General features: G+C 43.3%; 2 long non-coding RNA genes across 6 annotated transcripts in view; one reads left to right on the top strand and one right to left on the bottom strand.

The window, feature by feature from the left end:
* Positions 1-22372, bottom strand: part of LOC128327664 (uncharacterized) — a 146824-nt gene that overhangs the window by 68386 nt on the left and 56066 nt on the right. The window lies entirely within an intron of this gene.
* LOC128327665 (uncharacterized) overlaps positions 1-22372 on the top strand; it is a 75266-nt gene that overhangs the window by 38426 nt on the left and 14468 nt on the right. The gene's annotated exons all lie outside the window — the stretch shown is intronic.

Here is a 22372-nt window from a genome sequence, read left to right as displayed (position 1 = left end):
TATTGACCATGACTGAAAAGTAATGAAGCTGAAAAGTACTGCTGCTTCATTCTTGTGCATTCCCCTTCCACTATACCCCTTCATACAAGCGGTATGCCTGAAGACAGGAAGAATCAATTAGAAAATCAACTGTAGTCTGAAAGTCAATTATGTTTTTAAAAAAAACAAAAAACCCTGCTGGATTAGCAAGGGCAGCATATTATTTCAATATCAAAAGCAAGTGGCTTTGCATCCCTGCTGAGAGCCTGAAGGGAAAAACTACCAGCACGACCAGCACTGCATCCCTGCCCATCCCTACAGCACTACACCACTGACTGAAACTAGAGAAAGGTCAAGCACACATATGCCCTTCTTTACCCACTTTAGATAAACTCATCAACATGTAGAACTACATATGTACACCAGAGCCAGAAATGCTGCTGATTTGAAGTGTTTAAGATTAGGGAAGTGCCCAAACCGGTTTGGCGTCTCCTTAGAGAAGCACCAAATTGGTTCGGGCACTGGTATTTGAACCGGTTCGGTGGAGTGGGGGCTGGTTTCTTTAAAAAGTAGGTAAAGAGGACTTTACCTGCTCCTTTGCAGCCACACCACTTTTCCGGGCATGGTGCTTGCTCTTCAAAAGGCCGCACACAACTGCAGTGCTGCAGCCATGCGCATGCCAATGCCATGCGCAAGCTGCTGGGAGCAGTGCTACAGCCAGGCACAGCTTTTTAAAGAGTGAGCATCATGTTTAGAAAAGAAGTGGGGTGGTGGAGAAGCAGGTAGGGACTTGCTTACCTGCTTTTTAAAGGAACTGAGCCCCATCGACAGTTTGTTTATGCGTCTTTAAGGTTTTTCTTCTTATATGCTACCAAAGAATTGGTTGGCACCCTCTTTGCACTAGACCACCACTCACTCTGGGCCACCCCAGCACCCCACAAATGTTTTTAAGATTTTTCTCCATAGGGAAGAATGGAGGTTTCAGCAGTCCTATAATTGCACTTGGGGGGTGCTGGGGTGGCCCAGAGCGAGGGTGCCAACCACCTCCATGGGTTGCTAACCCATGGGGTACTGGGTTTTGTTGTTTCTGAAGTGTTCTGAGCATAGATTCTTTGGTAACATATAAGATTTTAAATGACAAACCATGAATCCACTCTCATCTGCTAACCTTAAAGACACATAAACTTCAAAAATCACTTAAAAATCAGCCCTTTGCCCAATTCCTTTCAAATAATTCTGATAGCTACCTGCCCCCCCCCCCTTGGGCACTACCACCCACCACACTCTGCTCTTGGACACCCCTTTCCCCACCGACGTGAAGCTATACATTTGCTGACACCTCCATGCTTCTTTATGGAGAAAAGCCTTAAAGTCGCGTAAACTTCAAAAATCACTTAAAAATCAGCCTTTTGCCCAATTCCTTTCAAATAATTCTGATAGATTCCTTGCCCACCTTGGGCACTACCACCCACCACACTCCACTCTAGGACACCCCTTTCTCCCCGACCTGAAGCTATACATTTGCTGCAATCCTCATTATTCTCTATGAGGAATTCCAAAATAATTTTAAAATTCACCAATAATCAGAGGAGTGTCTGATTGCCTTGGAACTTTGTGGATAGTAGGCAACCCTGGTTGTTTACCACCCACTCCACGTTTGTGCCCCTAGATGCTCCACAATAGGGTATATGGGCTGGTTTGGGTCCCATTATAACCTATGAGAAAAATAATTAAAAATATTTCAAATATTCATAAAAAATCATAGAGGTGTCCAGTTGCTTCAGGGTTTGCATGGTTGTTGGCACCCATGAGCACTCCACAATAAGGAATAATGTCCTGGTTCTAGTCCCATTATACCCTATGAGAAAAAATAAAAAATAATTTTCAAAAATTTATTAAAAATCGTACGAGTGTCTGATTGCTTTGGGGTTTGGGTGGCAGGTACCCCTGGGTGCCAGCTACCATACTACCAATTTTTGGATGTTCTAACAAGTTTGAACCAGTTTGAACCAGTTTGAAACTGTTCAAAATGGTTCAAACTCGAACCGAACCAGGGGGAGGTTCGAGCAAAACCAAAACCGAACCACCCCCTCCTGGTTCGAACCTGGTTTGAATTCGAACCGAACCGGGCAAACCAGTTTTGTGCACATCCCTACTGACAACTCTACAAAGCTGAAGAGAGTAGGAGAAATTAGATAATTTGTCATTGAGAACAAGTCTTCATTGTAAAAATTTTAAAAAGCCTTGCTAATTCCAAGTTATGTAAGCCAACAGCCTATAATTTTGTCAGTCAATTGACTGATGAACCATTTTTCTTCTGAGCAGATCTCCTAGGGATGGAGAGCTTTCAAAACACACTTTGAGTACCTCTCCTAGTGAGGAAGGCCAGAGCACACCTTTACTCTTACCATCTGAAGTGTCCGTGTCATATCACTGTTTCTGAATAGTGCCTTAGATCCAAAAATCCATAGGCAGTGTTCTGTGTGTAGAACAAGGTTTACATGCCCCTCATCTCCATGTTGCATCCTCCAGCATACCCTGAAAAGCCAGTCCTTGGGGGCCCTCAGGAATAGTGTGGAATATGGGCTGGGGGCTACCAGTGGAGGCAGGAAGTCAACATAATTCATATGCACATTGAGTGAGCAAAGTATCTTTCCTCTTGTGCAAAAACATTTAATATGGTTTTACTCATTGGAGATTTTTTACCTGGTTTATTAATTTAACTGTTTTATATTGTTTTTACACCACCTGGAGATTTCTATATCAGACAGGGAAGGGAAGGGAAGGGAAGGGAAGGGAAGGGAAGGGAAGGGAAGGGAAGGGAAGAAAGAAAGAAAGAAAGAAAGAAAGAAAGAAAGAAAGAAAGAAAGAAAGAAAGAAAGAAAGAAAGAAAGATCCTCCCTGCCTAACCCAATGGCTGGAATTCTCCCCTTAGGAAAATCCATTAAATTCATACTGCACCTTTAACTTAAGCCATACCATAAATTAATGATATGTTATCCAGAGAGATAAGTACTTTCTCTTTATTCTTATCCTCATTCTAATGAGTTGTTTTTGCAAATCACAATATATAATAGAGAACTGTTGGATAATCAGAAATGTATTGGGGGGCGTTTCTCTCCCCAGTATGGTTTGATCACATTTCTTTTTGATTTTACAAAACGCATACATTCAGCAATACTGGTTGTCTGGATTGCTGCAGGAGAGATTCAACAGCTGTTGATGTGGGGCTGTTCCACAGAAATCAACAAGGCCACAGAAATGCCAGTAACTAAACTGTGCTTGTATGGATGACTAGCATCAATGCATTATTATCAAATGAATACATTTCTTGTCAGGAGGCAATCTGATGTGGAAGTGTTTGTATTTCTTCGTTTGTTTCTGTAAAGAATCTGGAAATGTAGTATTTAGATTTGAAAGCCACTCGGATAGAAGCGGATTTGGTGGCAGATGGGATATTTATGAGCTGTTTTTCTCCATATACCAGTCTTGTTAAGGAGCAGTCGTTTTCTGCTTCATTACACGGAGATAGCTCTGTTTAGGGTTCCACTCAGCTGTGAAATGACTTTAAAATTTTTATAAGGAATAGAGATAGGATTTTTATAATAAAAGAATGCTGACAAAGTGTACTAAACTAGAAGGAAAATAGTCCGACATACTGTTTTTCAGGGTGAAAGGAGACCATAGATCTGTAGTATCTTATACTTAAGCTTAATCTGCTGGTTTATGACAATGGAGACATCCCAGTAGCCTATTTACTCACCTAAGACATGGAATGTTGAAGATACATATAAGGATCAGAAGATGGCTTCCATAGGCAATTTTGAAACCAAAACAACGCATGTGCATGATTCTTCTTATTCTTATTGGCCAACATCCAGTGCATGTCCATAACACTGTGCTGTAGAGCTACTGCGTCCTTCCAAGACAGATCTGCTTGTGCAACAACAACAACAGCAGCTGCTACTACTACTACTACATCATCATCATCATCATCAAATATTTAATTATTATTATTTATTTATTTATTGTATACACAGTCAGACAGGTGTTATTGACTGGTTTGTTTTATCCAGACATCAAGTCCTTCGCAAGGACCTGGGGTAGCTGAATTTTATTATCAGTGTTGTTGCTGTTATTATTATAGATATTGTCACAGAATATAGGCTGTTCTCAGTAAAGCTGCTTTTTGTAATTGGCTGATGGTGATTTCTGTGGCCCCTATGGTGTTGAGGTGCTCTTCAAGGTGTTTTGAAATTGCACCTAGGGCGCCAATTACTACTGGGATTATTTTGGTCTTCTTCTGCCACAGCCTTTCAGTTTCAATTTGTAGATCTTTGTATTTGGTGATTTTTTCTATTTCTTTTTTCTTCTATTCTGCTATCACCTGGTATTGCTATGTTGATTTTAACTTGTTTTTCTTTCTTCTTTTTCTTCTTTTGTTTTTCATCATCATCATCATCATCATCATCATTAATAATATTAATATATTCCTCAAAAAGCTACTGGTCTGTAAATTTAAGCTAGGATAATTCTAGAAGGTCATGCTGGGTGGGAGCTTTCTTCTTCTTCTTTTAACTGTTATTCTAACTGGCCCTTTTTTGTTGCTGTTGCACTTAGTTAAAAAGAATTGTGCTGGAACAGGAGAAAGCTATTTTAATGCAGGGAGATGGCTCCAATACAAGCTCTGGTGTAACAGGACCAGCCTTATCTTTGCATCAATGCTGAAGCTTCACTACTGGATTCTGTATGTGTCTGTCCTGGTCCATCAGGGTAGCCATAACGAGGGTATTAGATGCTAAAGGCAGGTTTGGGACTGTTTTATCTGGACCCCTAGTACATTTTATGCAGTTGAGATTGGTCCCAGTCCAAAGGTTTAGAATTTCACTGGTATTCCCAACCACCTGCAGTTACTTTGTTTTATAATTAAAGCACTTGCTGTTTAATATAATACCTAAGGGATCTTAGCAGTGTTTCTGCAGAATAATATAAGAAATATTTTTCAAAACTCTGTGCTACTTTTGTTTAAAGATTTGGGAGAGGATGGTGGAGAGTCCACCCAAAAGTCACGAACAGGAGTTGGCTATTCAGTAAGGCTATTCACAATACTGTAAGGCTATTCACATGAGCAGCCTTAGGGTAGGGCTGCTCACGTGAAGTGCTGGCATTGAAGTGCCAGTCCTAGCGCTGTCTCCCACTTAGGTAGCCTGGGTTTTTAACCTGGGATCTTACCTGGGTTAAAGGGTGTGAGCACCACTAACCTTTTTTGTATCCCTCAGAGTTAAGCAACTATAGGCCTGTCTCCAACCTTCAGTGGCTGGATAAGGTAATCAAGAGGGTGGTGGCCTCCCAGCTCCAAGTGGTCTTGGAGGAAACTGATTATCTAGACCCATTTCAAATGGGCTTTTGGCTGGGCTGTGGGGTGGAGACTGCCTTGGTCAGCCTGATGGATGATCTCCAACTGGGAATTGGTAGAGGGAATGTGACTCTATTGGTCCTTTTGGACCTCTCAGTGGCCTTCAATTCTATCAACCATAGAATCATTCTAGAACATCTGAGGGGATTGGGGATGGGAGTAGGAGCATAGGGAGGTTGGTGGTGGCCCATATTCAGCCTCTGCTATGGCCCCCTGGCCCAGCCCCCTGCATCTGATGTCAGACGGAGGGGCCCAGCTAGCCATGCCCCCGCATCTGTCATCAGGGACCCTGCGTTGGACCAGTCTCCCTCCTAAACAGAATCGTGCAGCTCCATTTGGGAGGGATATTGATCGGCCCCGCTGCATTGGCAGCGAGACCAGGAGCAACTCTCCCTGCCGCAGGCCCCGCTGCCAATGCAGTGCGGGCCTATTTCGGTTCCAAATGGGGCCATATGGCCCCATTTTGGACCAAAATAATGCCCCCCCATGTCTGATGTCAGATGGGTAGCCCAGATCTGCTACCCAGTGTCTGGAGCCACACTTGTGACCCCTGATTGGTGACAGCCTGGGTTCTTTGAACCCATTCACCCAATGGTGGGGCTCTGCCCCTGGATGGGAGGCACTGCTTTGCGTTGGCTCTGCTCCTACCTCTCAGGCAGATTCTAGATGGTGTCTCTTGGCAGCTTTTGATACTATCGACCATAATATCATTCTAGAACGTCTGAGGGGGTTGGGGATGGGAGGCACTGCTTTGCAGTGGTTCTCTCAGGCAGATTCCAGATGGTGTCCCTTGGACACTATTGTTCTCCAAAAATCTGAACTTTCATATGGTGTCCCTCAGGGCTCCATATTATCTCCAAAGTTGTTTAACATCTACATGAAACCGGTGGGAGAGATCATCAGGAGATTTGGTGCAGGGTGCTATCAGTATGCTGATGACACCCAAATCTATTTCTCCATGTCAGCCTCATCGGTAGAAGGCATAACCTCCCTAAATGCCTTCCTGGGGGTGGTGATGGGCTGGATGAGGGATAACATATGGAGGCTGAATCAAGATAAGATGGAGGTATTTATTGTGCACAGTCGAAACTTGGGGGGTGATCTTGATCTGCCAGTTATGGATGAGGTCTGTCAGTTCTTCATCTGCCAGTTCTAGAGGGAAGGCGGGATCCTATCTTCTTGCTTCCAGACAACCAGTGCCTGTTCATGGCTCTGCCACTCACATGCCCATATGACTGGCATGAGCTATCTCCACAGTTGATCTGGAAAGGGAAAAAACCAAGCTGGGTCCTCCAGCAGGGGTGTAGCTATAATTGAGCAGATGGGTTCAAAGAACCCGTGGCCCCCAACTCCATCCCTCCCAATTATCTTCATTATCTCCCTTACTCTGAGGGGCCGCCGGGGAGAGGGGTGAACATGGGCCTCCTCTACCCTAGTTATGCCCCTGCCCTCCAGTATTCTGCACAAGCAGTGGAGAGGCAGCCCTCAGTACAGCACCAGTGCTCCTTTCCCTGGCCTTGCAAGCCTTAAAACTTTATGGTTAACATGGTCACTGGCCACTGGGAGCAGTTTAAAAGCAGCAGTGACACAGATGATGAACATGAGGTAGGACAGGCTCTGTTTTCCTGCTACCTCACTTTTAGCCTGGGTAGCAGATCTGGGCTACCCAGGCTCAGAGCTGCTGGGTCGGGAGGACTCCCAATGTCCCAGATGACCAGAGATTCCAGGATTAACCCTCTCCTACCCAGGAATCTCTGGTCAAACTGTACATGCATACAGATATGTACATGCATACACTGTACAGAGATTGTTCATGCTTTGAACATATTGTGTGCCTAGTGAGAGTCTAAAATGGAATTGTGAATGAAGTCAAAGAGAAAGGAGGTCTTTATGTTCCTTTGGCTGCTACTGAAGCAGTGAATACAGTTTTCTCTGTGTTCTGGGGCCTCCCTTTCACTGTCTTTAATCCCTTTTTACATGTCTTGCAATGTTTCATGTTTACTATTTTGGGCGAGTGCTGCTGGGCATATGCTTCACACAACAGTGGGAAGGGAATTGGCAATTATATCCCATCCTTTCACATTTCAGTGCATAGGGCTTTTGTCTGCCATCGGGTATCTAACGCCCACTGGGTCATTGGATTTGTCCCTGGTGTATATCCACGCAAAGAAATGCATTTACAGTATCCGTCTCACTATTCCACTGCCACCCTCATGATGAATAGATGCAACCAGTAATTATCCAGGCTTTTTGAATGCGTGGGGCTGTCATCATTAGGCTGTCATGCGATTGAAAAATGAAGTGCCTGTCTTCCCAACTCTTCATATTACTAAAATGGCAGATAGTGTTTAAGAATAATGGTCAGAAATTATCTCATAGCATTAGAATAGCAGTTTCAGGGAAATACAATGTTTTGCCTTTCACAGGCCAACCAAATTTTTAACAAAATTAATTAGGAAAGCACAGTGCTCATAAATGCATGCAATTTAAGAGACAAGCAACCTGATTTGAAGGCTTAGTTAAATTACTGATGGCAGCTCAAAGCAGTAATGTTGCTTACATACTTGTGGAAAGGGCACACACAGTTTATCCGGAAGCTCAACAACTATGAAAAAATGCAGGTTCACAGAGAGGACTAAGATGAGGATATTTCACCTGGGACCTACAGCAGACCTGTACCGCTTATTTATTCACAAATTTCTACCCCACCTATCTCACCCCCAGATATTTAACAATAAGAACTTAAGGCAAGGAAATCACAATGCCAAAAATAAAAAAAAATTTCAACACAGCAGATAAAGCAGCATAACAAAAATTAGCCTTAAAAAAGAAGTAAAGATCAAAACTCAGTTGTTGCCAATGGGAAATGCAGACTGAGTTAATATAGTTTTCATCTGGTATCTCAACACCATCAGAAGGAGTCCTCCCTGTTGGTGTTGGGGAGGCCTAGCTTGTGTCTCACCACCTTCAAGTGCAGCTATGAGTACATGGGATACGGCTTTCACAGTTATGGTGACCAGTCCAGGGACTGGTCACCAGGTCACCACAACCATGGAAGCCCAATCCCACAGACCTACAGCCATACATGATGGTGCAGGGACACAGACCAAGACATCCCCAATGGAACAACTGGGGAGGATCACATGAAGGAGACAGTCCTTTAGATCTCTCAGGCCCCCAATTTAAGGCTTACCAAGCTGAACAGAACCAATCAGCCACATAAGATATTCCAGCAGGTGCTCAATAGGGGCAGTTATTGCTACCTGGCTCTAAAAACAAAGGGCTGTAGTCTTGCTTGACATTATACAAGGCTTATGGGCTGTATTCAGCTCACAGAAGGCCCAAGCTCCCACTCCTAGAGCCTGAGGTGGTGTGGTAAAGTGCTATACCCCTTTGCCTTTCTGCACCAAATGCTCCCAGAAAGCACATGCCCCCTCCCTTTCCTGGTAGCATTCATTTCCATTAACCAGTGTGCGTTTCTCTTCTTTCTGGTCCCTGGATTTCTTTTTAAAAGAGCAGACTAGAACAGAACAGAAAATTGGAGCAGAGGACAGTGATGGGATAGAGTGTCACCAGTGAAATGATCTAGGCCAGGGATTCTCAACATTGGGTTCCCAGATGTTATTGGACTTCAACTCCCATAATTCCCAGCCCCAGTGACCTTTGGTTGGGGATTGTGGAAGCTGAAGTCCAGTAACATCTGGGGACCCAATGTTGAGAATCCTTGATATAGGCTATCACTCCTCCCATCCACAGTTCATCTGCTCCACTACTTTTAGTAGGAACTGAAGAGCCTGATTTCGCAGCAGCACAGATGTGCATTGTAGAGTGTGGGCAGCTCTCAAAACATGGAAATTTCTCAGTGTGGTATGTGAACTAATGTTCAAAAGGAAAAATAACAGATCTCCCAACAAGAAGATGTGTTAGCTACCTCTACTTTCATGTGCCTGAACTCATAGGATTGGAACATGCATAAAAGAGAATAAAACCATAGTCCAAGAAAGGAAGAGCACATAGAATAGACCCAGACTATGCAAGGGGAAAGAATATTATAATATTATTGTCAATGCACACAGCATGTATCACAGAAAGCAATACAAATCTAATATTAATTCAGAGAAGATGAATACTGTATATGTGAGAGCAATACTTAAAAAAAACTTTTTTAAAGTGTGGAGGGGGAGTAGCATTTCTCTTCACTTTTTTGGCACCCAGAAAGCAGCTTGGATGAGACTGCGAACCCTAATTTGACCTTACTCTTTAGCTGAGAGCAATCTAATGTGAAATATTCATACAACGGTTTGCACAGTAAATGCTGAAACTGGCAGCTCTTTGCAAGTACCTCATTTGCCATCTCTCAAAATGCAAATTTGTCATAAACCTGGGTGTTTTTAGCATATTGTCAGCAGATATACAATGTCACAAATGATCTGGTTCATCCCTTTCTTTGGATGGACATCTGCAATGATATTCTCAATTCTTTTGGCCATCAACCTCTCCGAGAATATTGGTGGTTCACCGATTCTTCAGTTGTCTTTTTTCAATGGTTAGTTTTCCTTTTGTTGGCACTTATTTATTTAGAACTTAATATATGCCAAGTACTTCATAAGACTTATATTTCATATATCTTCACAATGAGAGTTATTGAGAAGCAGTGAGAGAAACGATTGTTATTCCTGTTTTACATATTTGGAAGAAATAGGTTGCTGCAGCAATGGGGCTGCTGCCATTGCTTAATGCATCACAGCTTCAGCCAAGGTGCTTGGTGTGGAAGGGGCCTCATTGCAAAGGTGACAGACACCACCTTTTAAAGGAAGCACCCTAGATGTCTTATGGTGGTAGTAGAGGGACAGGTCATATCGATTGTGTTGGCAGGCCTTTAAAGGCCCACTAGAGTCCCACCTAATGGCGCAGCAGGGAAGCAGCCTGCCTAGAGAGCAGGAGGCGGTTGGTTTGAATCCCCGCTCATGTGTTTACCAGAATATGGGAAAATCCTATATTGGGCAGCAGAGATATCAGAAGGTGACAAAAGGCATCATCTCATACTGTGTGGGAGATGCCAATGGTAAATCCCTCCTGTATTCTACCAAGAAAACCACATGGCTCTGTGGTCGCCAGGAGTTGACACCGACTTGACGGCACAACCTTTACCTTTAACCTTTAGAGAGGAGGCCACTCCAGGAGGCCACCCCAGGTCTCTTAGGCTGAGTTGAGAAGAGGAAAAGAGCCTTCAATGAGGGCCCAAGAGGAAGATAAATGAAGGTTCCTTAAAGGCCTGCCGTATCAGAGAAATTGATTGATTGGTTGATTGATTAAGTGCTATCAAGTCGGTGTCGACTCTTAGTGACCACAGAGATAGATTCTCTCCAGGATAGTCTGTCTTCAGCTTGGCCTTTAAGGTCTCTCAGTGGTGCGTTATTGCTGTCATAATCAAGTCCATCCACCATGCTCCTGGTCGTCCTTTCCCCAGCATTATGGAGTTCTCAAGGAAGCTGGGTCTTTGCATAATGTGTCCGAAGTATGATAGTTTCAGCCTGGTTATTTGTGTCTTGAGTGAAAATTCTGGATTGATTTGTTCCATGATCCATTTGTTTGTTTTCCTGGCTGTCCATGGTATCCTCAAAAGTCTTTTCCAACACCAAAGTTCAAAAGTGTCAATGCTTTTTCTATCTTGCTTCTTCAAAGTCCAGTTTTCACATCCATAGAGTGTCAAGGGGAAAACCATTGTCCGAATGATTCTAATCTTTGTAGGTGTAGACATGTCATCGCATCAAAATATGCTTAATAAGGCCTTCATTGCTACCCTACCAAGAGAAAGAGAAATAGAGCTCCTCAATTCCCCCTACCTCAGTAGTATCCCACCCAAATCAGAGCTAAAACTTCCTCATTACTTGGTAGTGTTTGATGAATCCCCCACCTTCCCCACCACCATGTAGTTTCTCATCTTAATAATTGTAGGACCTGTTAGTAGTTGGCAGCAAAGAAGGCGGCAGAGAAAACCCAACAAAATAGGCAGTATCTCTGCCCCAGAGCAGAACCAGAAAGTCATGTCTTCAGCCAAGCTTTTCCAGCCAAGTTTTGTAGATGAAAAAGAAGATGGCTGAAGACATCTATTCAGTGAAACTTTTTAGCTATTTTTAGCTCTTTGATAGTTTTATGGGTTTTAAAATATTTTTTAATTGTTAAAATTTCTTGGTTTATTTTATTGCTGTAAACTACCTAGAGACTTCAGTAGTGGCCGGCATACAAATATGTTGTATATGTATTTGTCCCTCCAGGACACTACTAACTGAGCACAGAGGCACCTTTTAAAAGTGGTTATTATCTTTAATGAGCAGAGGGAGAGCAACTGGCCCTATCCAGCCCCAGTACAGCATCATTCCAGTGGCTGTTGCTGGTGTCTAAGATGTTTCTTTTTAGATTGTGAACCCTTTGGGTGTTAGGGATCCATCTTTGTTTTTATTTCTCTATGTAAACCACTTTTGAACTTATGTTGAAAAGCGGTATAAAAATAATGTCAATAAAACTTGACTTGAATGTCATTGTCATTAGATAGATAAATAAATATATGTCATAATCGTATCAGCCAATGAGATGCATTTTCAGTCTCCACTGTTGCTAGGCTAATTTTAAAGTATATTTTATTGAAAATTATAAAAGTTAACACAATGGTTTTTGTTTCGCTACCTACTAATGTGACTGAATGCAGTTATGAATGCAGTTATGCAAAATGAATGCAGTTACGGGACTGATTCAGAAATCTGAGAGTTAGGAATATACCATATTCCTTGCAAGTCACAAATCTAGCCGCTTGGAATTTCCTCTGCCTAGTGAATCTCAATTCTCATTGTTCCAACACAAAACAAAGCTACAAGATAGGTAGCTGTAAAACTCTCTCTCCACTTTCCCTTTCTCTCTTTCTTATTCCCATTTCCTGTTGTCTGCAATTCTATTCCCTCCCTCAGCACTAACCTGTGAATGTGTATTAGGGGCAACTCTATGCCATTCTCAGAGCATTAACCCCCTAAGGGAAGATCATAGCCAGCAAATCTGAGGCACTAACCACTGCTTTTCACTTGTAAAGCTCTGTTTTCCAATAAAACTTAACCTTGCTTTCAAGAAATATGTCTGTACTCTATTGTGCTCTTCTGAGTGCTCTAACATGGGTGGGTGTATCCTATCCATGGTCAGCTTTCCTGGTACTGCAGTGTATAATTTGGTTGTATGCAGGTTTGCACAAAATTGAGTAATTAAGCCAAAGCATAGTCACAAAGGATGGTAATTACCACACTAAAACCAGAGATGCACCTAGGTAATTTTGGAGCCTGGACCTAAAGGCCTTTAGAGTCCCCCACCCCCCACTCCAAGTTAAGCATCATTTTAAAAACATAGATTCTTGAGGGCACAAACCACACCACCCAGGACAGACTAAAGAGGATTGGGGGGCCCCAGGGGGTATGGAAGCCCTGGACTTCAGCCTTGAAGTCCAGGGGTAAGAGCTCCTCTGATCAGAACAAACCTAATAACAGATTAATTGTTGGAGAAGATGCATGCAGCCTTAAAACTGGTAACAGCTATGGGTAGGCAGTCCTAAACCTGTTAACATTAGCCCCACTGGCTCTGACAACAGAGGTGCTGGTGGGCTTGAGGCCCAACAGGAATTGTATGAAAAAAAACTGTTTTGAAAAAATGTTTTGAATTGATGCCTTTGTCAGAAGGCTATCATGCAACCACTGACATTTGTACTGTACAATTGTGGTAGCCATTTTTCAAACAACTGTGTGACATGGCAGGGATTGTATGCAGAACCACACAATGCCCATCAGGTCTTGACTGGAGATCTCATGCGTTTCAATGGCCTATTGCTTGGTTGCTGTTGATCAGATGAACTGTCTATGGGTCAATGACTTTGGGAAAATGGCAGTCTAATTTTTTGTCATTTTATAATGAAAAAAATCTAAAATTCATGAGCAGAAGTGTCAGGTGCAAAGGGTCATTTCTACACTAACTTTTTGTTTTTCATTTGCTGTGCAGAATGACCTCATAAGAGCAAATAATTTCAAATTGAGCTTTGCTAACAAGAGCTGTAGTTCTGTTCTTTGAAGCTGCATTCAGGGGAGAAAAAAGACTTCATATCTGATCATGTGTTAGGCTTTGAGATAGCATATTAAAATAATGTGAGGCAGTGAAGCCTGCCCCTCTCATGATGATCCAAAACATTTTGGTGCATAATGTGATTGCTCGATCATTTGACATTCCAGGAAACGAAACAAAAATTGATAATAGCAGCCCGACTCTTGACTTCTGATGTCATATTACCAAAGCAGCGCAGCTTAGTGGCAGATTTTAAACAGAGCTAAACATCCTTGTTGTAGCTTGATAAATACATTTTAATAACCCTCTTAATTCTTTTCAAATCTCTTTTGTGTTACATACCTTGAGCTATCCTTTTAGAAAACTAATGGCAAAATATGGACGTGCAGTAATGATCTGTATATCTACTGCATACCTGAGAACATTTTCAAGATAAAAATAGATCAGCATATCACAACCATGCTTTATTCCTATAATAGAGATTTGTTGTTGTTGTTCTTGCTGCTGTTGTTGTTCAAGGCTCTCCCCACTCCACCCCACCTCAGTGTATAATGGCTTAAATTAGAATATTATTTTATCCTGAGCACTTGGAACAAAGCAGAGCATTGTTGTGATGAAAAAGCAAGCCATAATCTAACTATAGAATAATTTCTTTTAAATATTACAATATGGCACATATTGGCATAAACCCGAGCAACAGCAATAGAAGCACTTCTAGAGAATGTTCTGCTGAGAACACGTCAACACTTTTCCAGATATCTCACCATAACATGGCTCATTCCACTTTAGCAAGAGTGTTCTCAAGACATGATGGGTCATGAGATGGGCTTTGATTGAAGTATTCATAAGGCTTTTTCAAACAGACTAAGATCCCATAGCACAGGGCTACAACTTCAGCCCTTCACCTGTTTTTGGACTACAGCTCCCAGGATCCTCAGCCACATTAGCCGATAGAGATGGTGGGAGTTGTTACAGGAAATGTAGAATGTGGGGTAAACAGTATCATGTGATTAGAAGATCATCCATACTGCAAAGTGCCCCCCCACCCCCCGCAATCATAGAATTTGAATTGTAAACAGGACAGAACCCAGGATAGGATCATCCAGTTTTGTTGGCGGGACTTACATTTAGTACAACTTTTTTTCTCCCTAAGGTAGAGAGTTGCCTCATTTGACACAGGTGGGACACATGCAGCTTAGAAAACAAATGTGCTGTTTACAAGTTTCACCAATTTTCTGTTATCAGTACATATGGGGGGAAGCTGTGTGTGCCTGTCTGTGTGTTTGAATTTGAAACATGATTTTTTTTTCTGTGACATGAGAAAAGGGGCAGCGTTACCCACCAAGGAAAAGACTTAAGGCATATGCGTGTCCTCGGTCCCTTGTCCTCACTCCCCCACCTTCCAGCGCCCCACTTACAGCCTCTTCAGCCAACCCCTGCCATGCATCTCTACCTGCTAGAATCTGACCGAGTATTTTGCCCAGGAAGATCCTTGTCAGGTTGAGAGTGTAGGATTGAAACATAGGCTCCAAGAGGAGAGATCACAAGGTGTGGCGCGGGGAAAAGCCAGACCACCAGAGAGGTCCCTTAAGGCATAGGGGTCATCCCTGGCCCCATGCCTTATCTTGCCCAACTTCTAGCACTCCAATCACAGCTAAAAAACTATCTTTTCACTCTCAGCAGAAATCTGGGGTTGTGCGCTTGGAATCTATTACAATACTTTACTATAGGGTTGTACGTTTTGGGGTGGGTTTTGTTTGTTTGTTTGTTTTTTGGCCGGAATCCGAAACACCCCCATTTCATTTGATTTTGAAATTGCAAAATCTGAATCCAAAATGTTTTGGATTTTTAAAAAATGGCCCCGGGGCAAAACCCATGGTTAGGGGGTGGTAGTGAGCAAAGGGTGGAAGCTACTACCCAAATTCCATTGGGCAAAGGGCTGACTTTTGGTGAATTCTTGAAGTTTAAGATTTTCCCCATAGGGAATAATGGAGGTTTCAGCAAAAGTATAGCTTCACATCAGGGGGAAAGGGGTGGCCCAGAGCAGAGTAGGGTGAGTGGTAGTGCCCAGTGGGGGCAAGGAAGCTGCCAGAATTATTTCAAAGGAATTGGGCAGAGGGCTGATTTTTAAAGATTTAATGGAGTTTATGAATCTTTAAAGTTCTTCCCCATAGGGAATGATGGAGGTTTCAGCAGCTCCATAACTGCACTTGAGGGGCATCAGGGCGCCCCAGAGCGAGTGGTGGTGTAGAGCACATAGGGTTCCAACCACCCCCATGGGTTGCTAACCCATGGGGTATTGGGTTCTGTTGTTTCTGAGATGTTTTGTGTGTATACTCTCTGGTAGCATATGAGAATGGATTCACGGTTTGTCGTTGAAAATCTCATATGCTACCAGAGAATCTACACTCAAAACACCTCAGAAATAATAGAACCCAGTACCACACGGGTTAGCAACCCATGGGGGTGGTTGGCACCCTATGTGCACTACACCACCACTCGCTCCTGGCCACTCCAGTGCCCCCCCAGGTGGAGTTATGGGTATGCTGAAACCTCCATTATTTCCCTGGGGGGGAAACCTTAAAGATGCGTAAACTTCAACAATTCCCAAGAAATCAGTGCTTTGCCCTATTCCTTTGGAATCTGGGTTGTGACAGGCACCCCTTGGGGCATTGTCACTCAACCCATTGTTTTGCCCCTCGGGCCCCTTTTGTGCCCCAAATCTGCCCCAAAGACATGAAAACTTCAGAAATTCAACTCCCTTTCCGCCCCAAATCCACCCCAAATAACATCAACAGCAGAGCTTTGCAAAGAACCAGGCAAAGTTGCAAAGAACCAACAATGAAATGCACACTGCCCCACCCAGTGTGCACACTGCCCCACTAGCCAATGAGGGTAAATTTTGCCAGCTGGAAAAGGCTTGCAGTAAGTAAGAGAGAGAGAGAGAGAGAGAGAGAGAGAGAGAGAGAGAGTTTTCTTTAGCTGTCCTCCTAGGTGCCTTGTGCCCTGGGTAATCCTAGAAGCAGCTGGATTGTTCAGGGACCATGTAGGAAAGGTTTTCTTCTAGAACTCTGAGCTGCCCTGAGACAATTCAGTACTATCTTCCACAACAATCTCAGTTGGACTTTCAACCATCGGAGGCTCCTGCTGTCATTATGGAACTCCTTCCGACAGTGCTTGACAGAAGCCATGTTGCCTCTGACACGTCTGTTGGACTGATACGACTGCAGAGCCCTAACTTCCCCCTCTTCTTTCTTCTTTCCCTGTCATGTCCTTCCTCCACATGAGGTTCCCCTGTGCTACATAGGGATAACTCCTTAGTAAATCCCTACAAGAGGTTTAAAAGGGACCTTTAAAGTGGTGGTTCTCTTTTATTTACCAGGGCATTTCCCGGATTAGGATATTTGCAATGCTTGAAGCGTCGCAAAGTGTAACAGAATAAGGCAGTGGTTTGAAACCGTGAATGCAGCGGTTCTCAGGTGCCTTTCTATGCAATGTGACAAGGTTTTCCCCGTCCATATTGCCCGTCACTGCATCAGATTTTCCAGGCAGGGGGTGTCCATATTCTCCCATGGGATTGCATTCACTGCCCCTCCTCCTCCATTTCTGACCAATAAGTTTGTGGAGGAGGCTGGGAACTGCTGACGTGACAACTTTAAAAAAATAATTGTCAGTGCCTTTGTGCAAAAGTGCAACTACATTCTCCTTTGTGCAAGCAGACATACCAAAATGAAATTGAGCAAAAATATATATTTTTAAAAGAAAACAAATTGACTTGGCTTGTCAACAGATCCTTGATCTGCCAAATGAGCTAGCAAATGCTCACCATAAATGTGCACAAAAAACCTTATTAAAAAAATAAGCAAATGTGATCGAAATCAAAAGCCGAAAGAAGATGAGGAACAAGTTGCACCCTTGCACCCTTGTGGATTTCAGTCTTCCACCCTTGCACAAGAACTCAGGAGGAAAAGTTTTAAAAAATTCATCCAGTGAGCGGCCGCCGAGCTCCCGCAGCCCCTTGGGCACAAATTAATAGGAAATTTAAAAGGGATGTCACAGCAACCCCAGAGTTAAATATGATCTGCTCGGAAGCAGAGCCCGTTTTGGTGGGCGACATGCTTTTGGTGGGGAAAGGGGCATATTAAGCCTCTTGGGGTTTCTCCCCACCATAAGCAGTGCCCACCCCCCTCCCTTCCCCCCTTACTGGGAAGTCAATTGAAAATTATTATAACTGTCCACACTGCAGCACGCTGCAATGTATAAACAACAGGGCTAGCCTCCCTACTATGGAGAAATACAGCTCCTTTCCTGCAACACTATTACCATGTTATAGGGCCATAATGCATCAATAAAAGATGAAAGAAGGCATCGGAAATATGGACGGCACCCTGGTGACAACGCAATGACAGCGATGTCAGAACACGGCCAATACGGTGGGGCACTTAACAGAAACGTTATGAACCTGTTGCAGTGTGTAATCTGGAAAACGCCCAGGAGGTAGCAATTGTCCCTATTCAGCCCCCACACAGCATCTCTCCAGTGGCTGATGCTGGTGTTTCCCTTGTGTTTTCTTTTAGATTGTAAGCCCTTTGGTTTACAATCCTTACAGGGAACCACTCTCTTCCCATCACTGCATTCTTATTTTCTCTGTAAACTGCTTTGGCAAATTTTATGTTGAAAAGTAATCTCTCTCTCTCTACACACACACACACACACACACACACACACACACACTAAGGTTGTACATGGCAAGCCCCAACCACTCATTGCTTTACCAATTGGAAATAACAGAACAGAAGCACTGTAGTGAATGGGCAGTGAGGATTCCATATGCAGAAAGAGAAAAGAAGTGGGTACGGGCGGGGCAAGTGAGTGAGTGAGCAGTAAGGAGGGGGTGAGCAAGTGAGCAGGGAGTGAGTGAGCAAGTGAGCGAACGGTGGGGAGGGGTGAGTGAGGGGGCGAGCAGCAGGGAGGGAGGGGGCGAGGACAGGGAGGGAGGGGGCGAGGAAAGGGTGAGCGGTGGGGAGGGGACGACTGAGAGTGGGTAGCTGACACTGAGAGGGGCTGGGACAGGAGGCAAGGAGAGCAACAATGTCCTAGCACATAGATGATCTGTGCGGGTTCAGCTAGTATTATAGAATATCCTATCCTATCAAGTCAGCAATGCTTTGGGCTTCTGCTTTAGTGCAGAGGGCTGGACCAGCTCCCCAAATGACAACAAAACTTCTAAGATTCCACATTAGCCATGATTTATCACAATTACAGTTCTTGGCTGACTCACAATATATCCTGTTAAACAGGACTCTCACCTAGACAGCTGTCCTGTTCGGAACATAAAACTGAACATAAACATATTTCAGAGAAAGACAGAAATTCCAAGTCAAACACTCATGTGGACAAAAAGTCTGGATTCTTTGAAAACGATTTAGTTTCCATTCCAGTGATTTAAAAAAGCAAGCTCCTTTCAAAAGTATGGCCACTTATGTATGTTATTCCTCCAATGTTTTCCCATTTCGCCCACACACACACCCTCCCCCCCCACTTATCTCACAGGCGTTTACCCTGCAACTTCCCCCACCCGCAATTCTTTACTCAGCTTTCACTCTCTGCAGCATGTTCTGCAAACTGATTGGTTTTGTTTTTCCATCTGTGGCCTGCTTTGTTATGGATATACAATTTTCTTGGCTCCAAAGTGAAATGTTTTTTGTAATGTCCTGTGAAGCTATTTTGACAAGACTTCCTAGTATTGGAAAGCTTTTCATTTCCTCCCCTATGGAGAGTAGCAATGATCATGTATCAAAAGATCAGGAGAGGGATCTTTGGGTCTTGGCAGTTTTCGCATTTGGCATTTGCATACTCAGACACTGCTGTCAGGTACATTATGGGTTAGAAGGGAGTTTCTGAGGTGTCTGCCTGTTCCCAGTTAGAAACTGACATGCTGGAGGAAACATCATACAAATCATATATGATTAACAAACAAGTTTCTTACTTTGAAAAACAAAAATTGGTAACATAGATATTTAAAGCATTGTCCTGCTTAATGTTACTACTGTTGTCTTTTACTTGGAGTAGAGCTGCATTTCAAAACTTAAAGCATGTGCTGCTTTTAAAATGAGTGCAATACAACAATGGAGAATGAATGAAATCAAAATAAAGTAATGATTTTAATCCATGGTTCCGGATTATATATTACTGATTGTTAAAGCCAATAAATCTCCAGGTACATATAAGGAAGTTCATGACTAGAGCCATGGTGTGCAAGTGGTAAAATGCTTGGTTGTAGTCCTGAAAATGATTTTGCCAAATCTCATAGGAACATAGGAAGCTGCCATATACTGAGTCAGACCATAAGTCCATCTTGCTCAGTATTTATTGTCTACACAGACTGGCAGCGGCTTCTCCAAGGTTGCAGGCAGGAATCTCTCTCAGCCCTATCTTGGAGATGCCAGGGAAGGAACTTGGAGCCTAGATGCTCTTCCCAGAGCGGCTCCATCCCCTGAGGGGAATATCTTACAGTGCTCACACTTCTAGTCTCCCTTTCTTATGCAATCAGGGCAGATCCTGCTTAGCTTAAGGGGACAAGTCATGCTTGCTACCACAAGACCAACTCTCTTCCCTCATATTGTCTCAAACAAAATGATTGTCTTCAGTCACATCAATGAAATAGACGTCTGACCCATCACATCAAGGCTATAAAAAGATTACCATGAGCATTGTTTGCATTGCCATACTGTTGTGTACTATTTTGTGTAGCAATTGTCTATGTACTATTTTGTGTAGCAATTGTCTACATAAGACATTAGTCATACTATTCTGAGATTTATCAAGAAATAGTTTAGGACAACCTTTGACTTTTGTGGTGGTTTACACTTAAGAATATTTATGCACACAAAACAGCTCCTAGATATATATTTGAGCATTCTCTTGTCCTAGACATATGCTTGACATTTTCCTGACAGAACAGAAAATGAAAGCAGATTTCTCATTGTGACCATGAAAGACATAGTCAAAAATAAGAAATCAAATCAAAGTGTGGTAAAGACCCATGAAATTACGCACTGTGGTTAACATTGGACACTATGGAAAAAATAGCAGAGACACATTTTGTAGGAATCATGTTTATGAGGAAATATTTGTCAGAAAATACTGTGGTTGTATGAAAGTCACTTTACTCTGTAGTATTCAGCACTCTGTCTTTCAAATATGTCCCATTTGTATAACAGTCGCTTTGCTATTCATAGTTTTGAGTAAAATGCTTTGCAAAGAAAGGTACACTTGGAACTGACAAATAGCACTTTTGAAATGTGTTGTATACATTTTGGCCCATGCTAGATAGCTCTCAATGCTGATTAAATTGTGTAAAAGTACTGTCTTGCCAAATTCAATACTTCACACATTTCTCTCCCCACAAATGCCCTAGATTCACAATTGGGAAGCTTGTTTGTAAGAAAAATATTTTAAAAGTTCTAATAGGAGGATATACTTGATTTTCTCCCCGATCCCAATTTTTAAAAATAAAGATGTATGGAGATATATGTTGAATGATCTGAACTTTTCACCATCAGTGGGATTCAGTGGAGCACCCCGTTGTAGGTGGTGGATCCATGATATGCCACAAAGAACCTCCAAAATGACAATCAAACCTATTCCTGATCTGCTGAGGATCTGCTATTCCTGATCCCAGCAAGCTCTGTTGCGCTCACATCACCAGACTGTGGGCAAGGTGTCAGAACATCTCCAGGGTGGCAGTCACTGGCCACGATTGCCAAGTGGGGGTGTCAAGTGCAATCGTGACTTTGAGGAATGCTCCTTCCTTCGGCAGTAGGAGGGCATTTAAATCCCTTTAAATGCCATGCAAGCTCTTCTGACAGTGATTGCACGTCCACCCTCATAAAAGCACTGCAACAAAATAGTCTCACACAATTTCTGGTGCGGGGAGGGATGCTGAAGGGTGCTAGTTTTTGTTACTCAGGAAAGGGAAGGGAACATGGTGACTTCCTAGGAGGGGATATGTATATGAGGGAGGGCAAAGGATCCTGGGGTCTGGCCCACTGTGACCAAGGATGCTCTTATGATGACTCACCCCAGCAAAGCAGTCCACACTTCTGCCCCTGTGGTGGATTGCTCACAGGAGACTGGCACTCTCACGAGAGGCCCAGTCTATTGGGGAGGTCCTTAGGTTTGCCAATCTTTGCGCTTCCAACAGACTGCATGCTCATGAGTTGAACTATCAAAGGGGGGGGGAGCTCTTCTTGTGTAGGGCCCCCATTCTCTCTGGTTAAGGATAGATATTTTGTGCAGCAACCCCCTCCTCTCCAGGGAAGTCTTTAATTCACCTGAAGAAGATGTTGATGCTACATGTCTCCAGGCATAGCCAGGTGGGGAGACTGGGAGAACACTGGAACCTTCAAACAGAGCTTTACTCTGTTGACTCAGCCTTCCATCCTTCCGAGGTCGGTAAAATGAGTACCCAGAATGTTGGGGGGCAATATGCTAAATCATTGTAAACCGCTTAGAGAGCTTCAGCTATAGAGCGGTATATAAATGTAAGTGCTATTGCTATTGCTACTCTCATTCAAATTTCTTAGGTTCAGACCAGCATGGCAGCGTGTGCAGATCTGCCACCATGAGGGATTGCAGGAGAGAGAGGTCCCATTTGTCAGCAGCTCCAGTAGAGTGGGGTAGCTATTCCAGGCAAAAATAGAGATGGATATGTTCAAATGGGAGGGCAGGCTGGCAGAGGGCCTGCTTTGACTGCTTCTCTGAGGCAGTTGCCAAGATAGGGAGAAGTGTTGCTGGGGTAACCATCCCTGCAGCTTGCTTGTATTGAGCAACCAGGCTGGGCAGCATCTGCCACCCAGCCCACATGCATAACTCCGTGGC

The sequence above is a fragment of the Hemicordylus capensis genome, chromosome 5 (genome assembly GCF_027244095.1).
Source record: "Hemicordylus capensis ecotype Gifberg chromosome 5, rHemCap1.1.pri, whole genome shotgun sequence".
Classification (NCBI taxonomy): domain Eukaryota; kingdom Metazoa; phylum Chordata; class Lepidosauria; order Squamata; family Cordylidae; genus Hemicordylus; species Hemicordylus capensis.
This window is presented reverse-complemented; position numbering and strand designations above follow the sequence as displayed.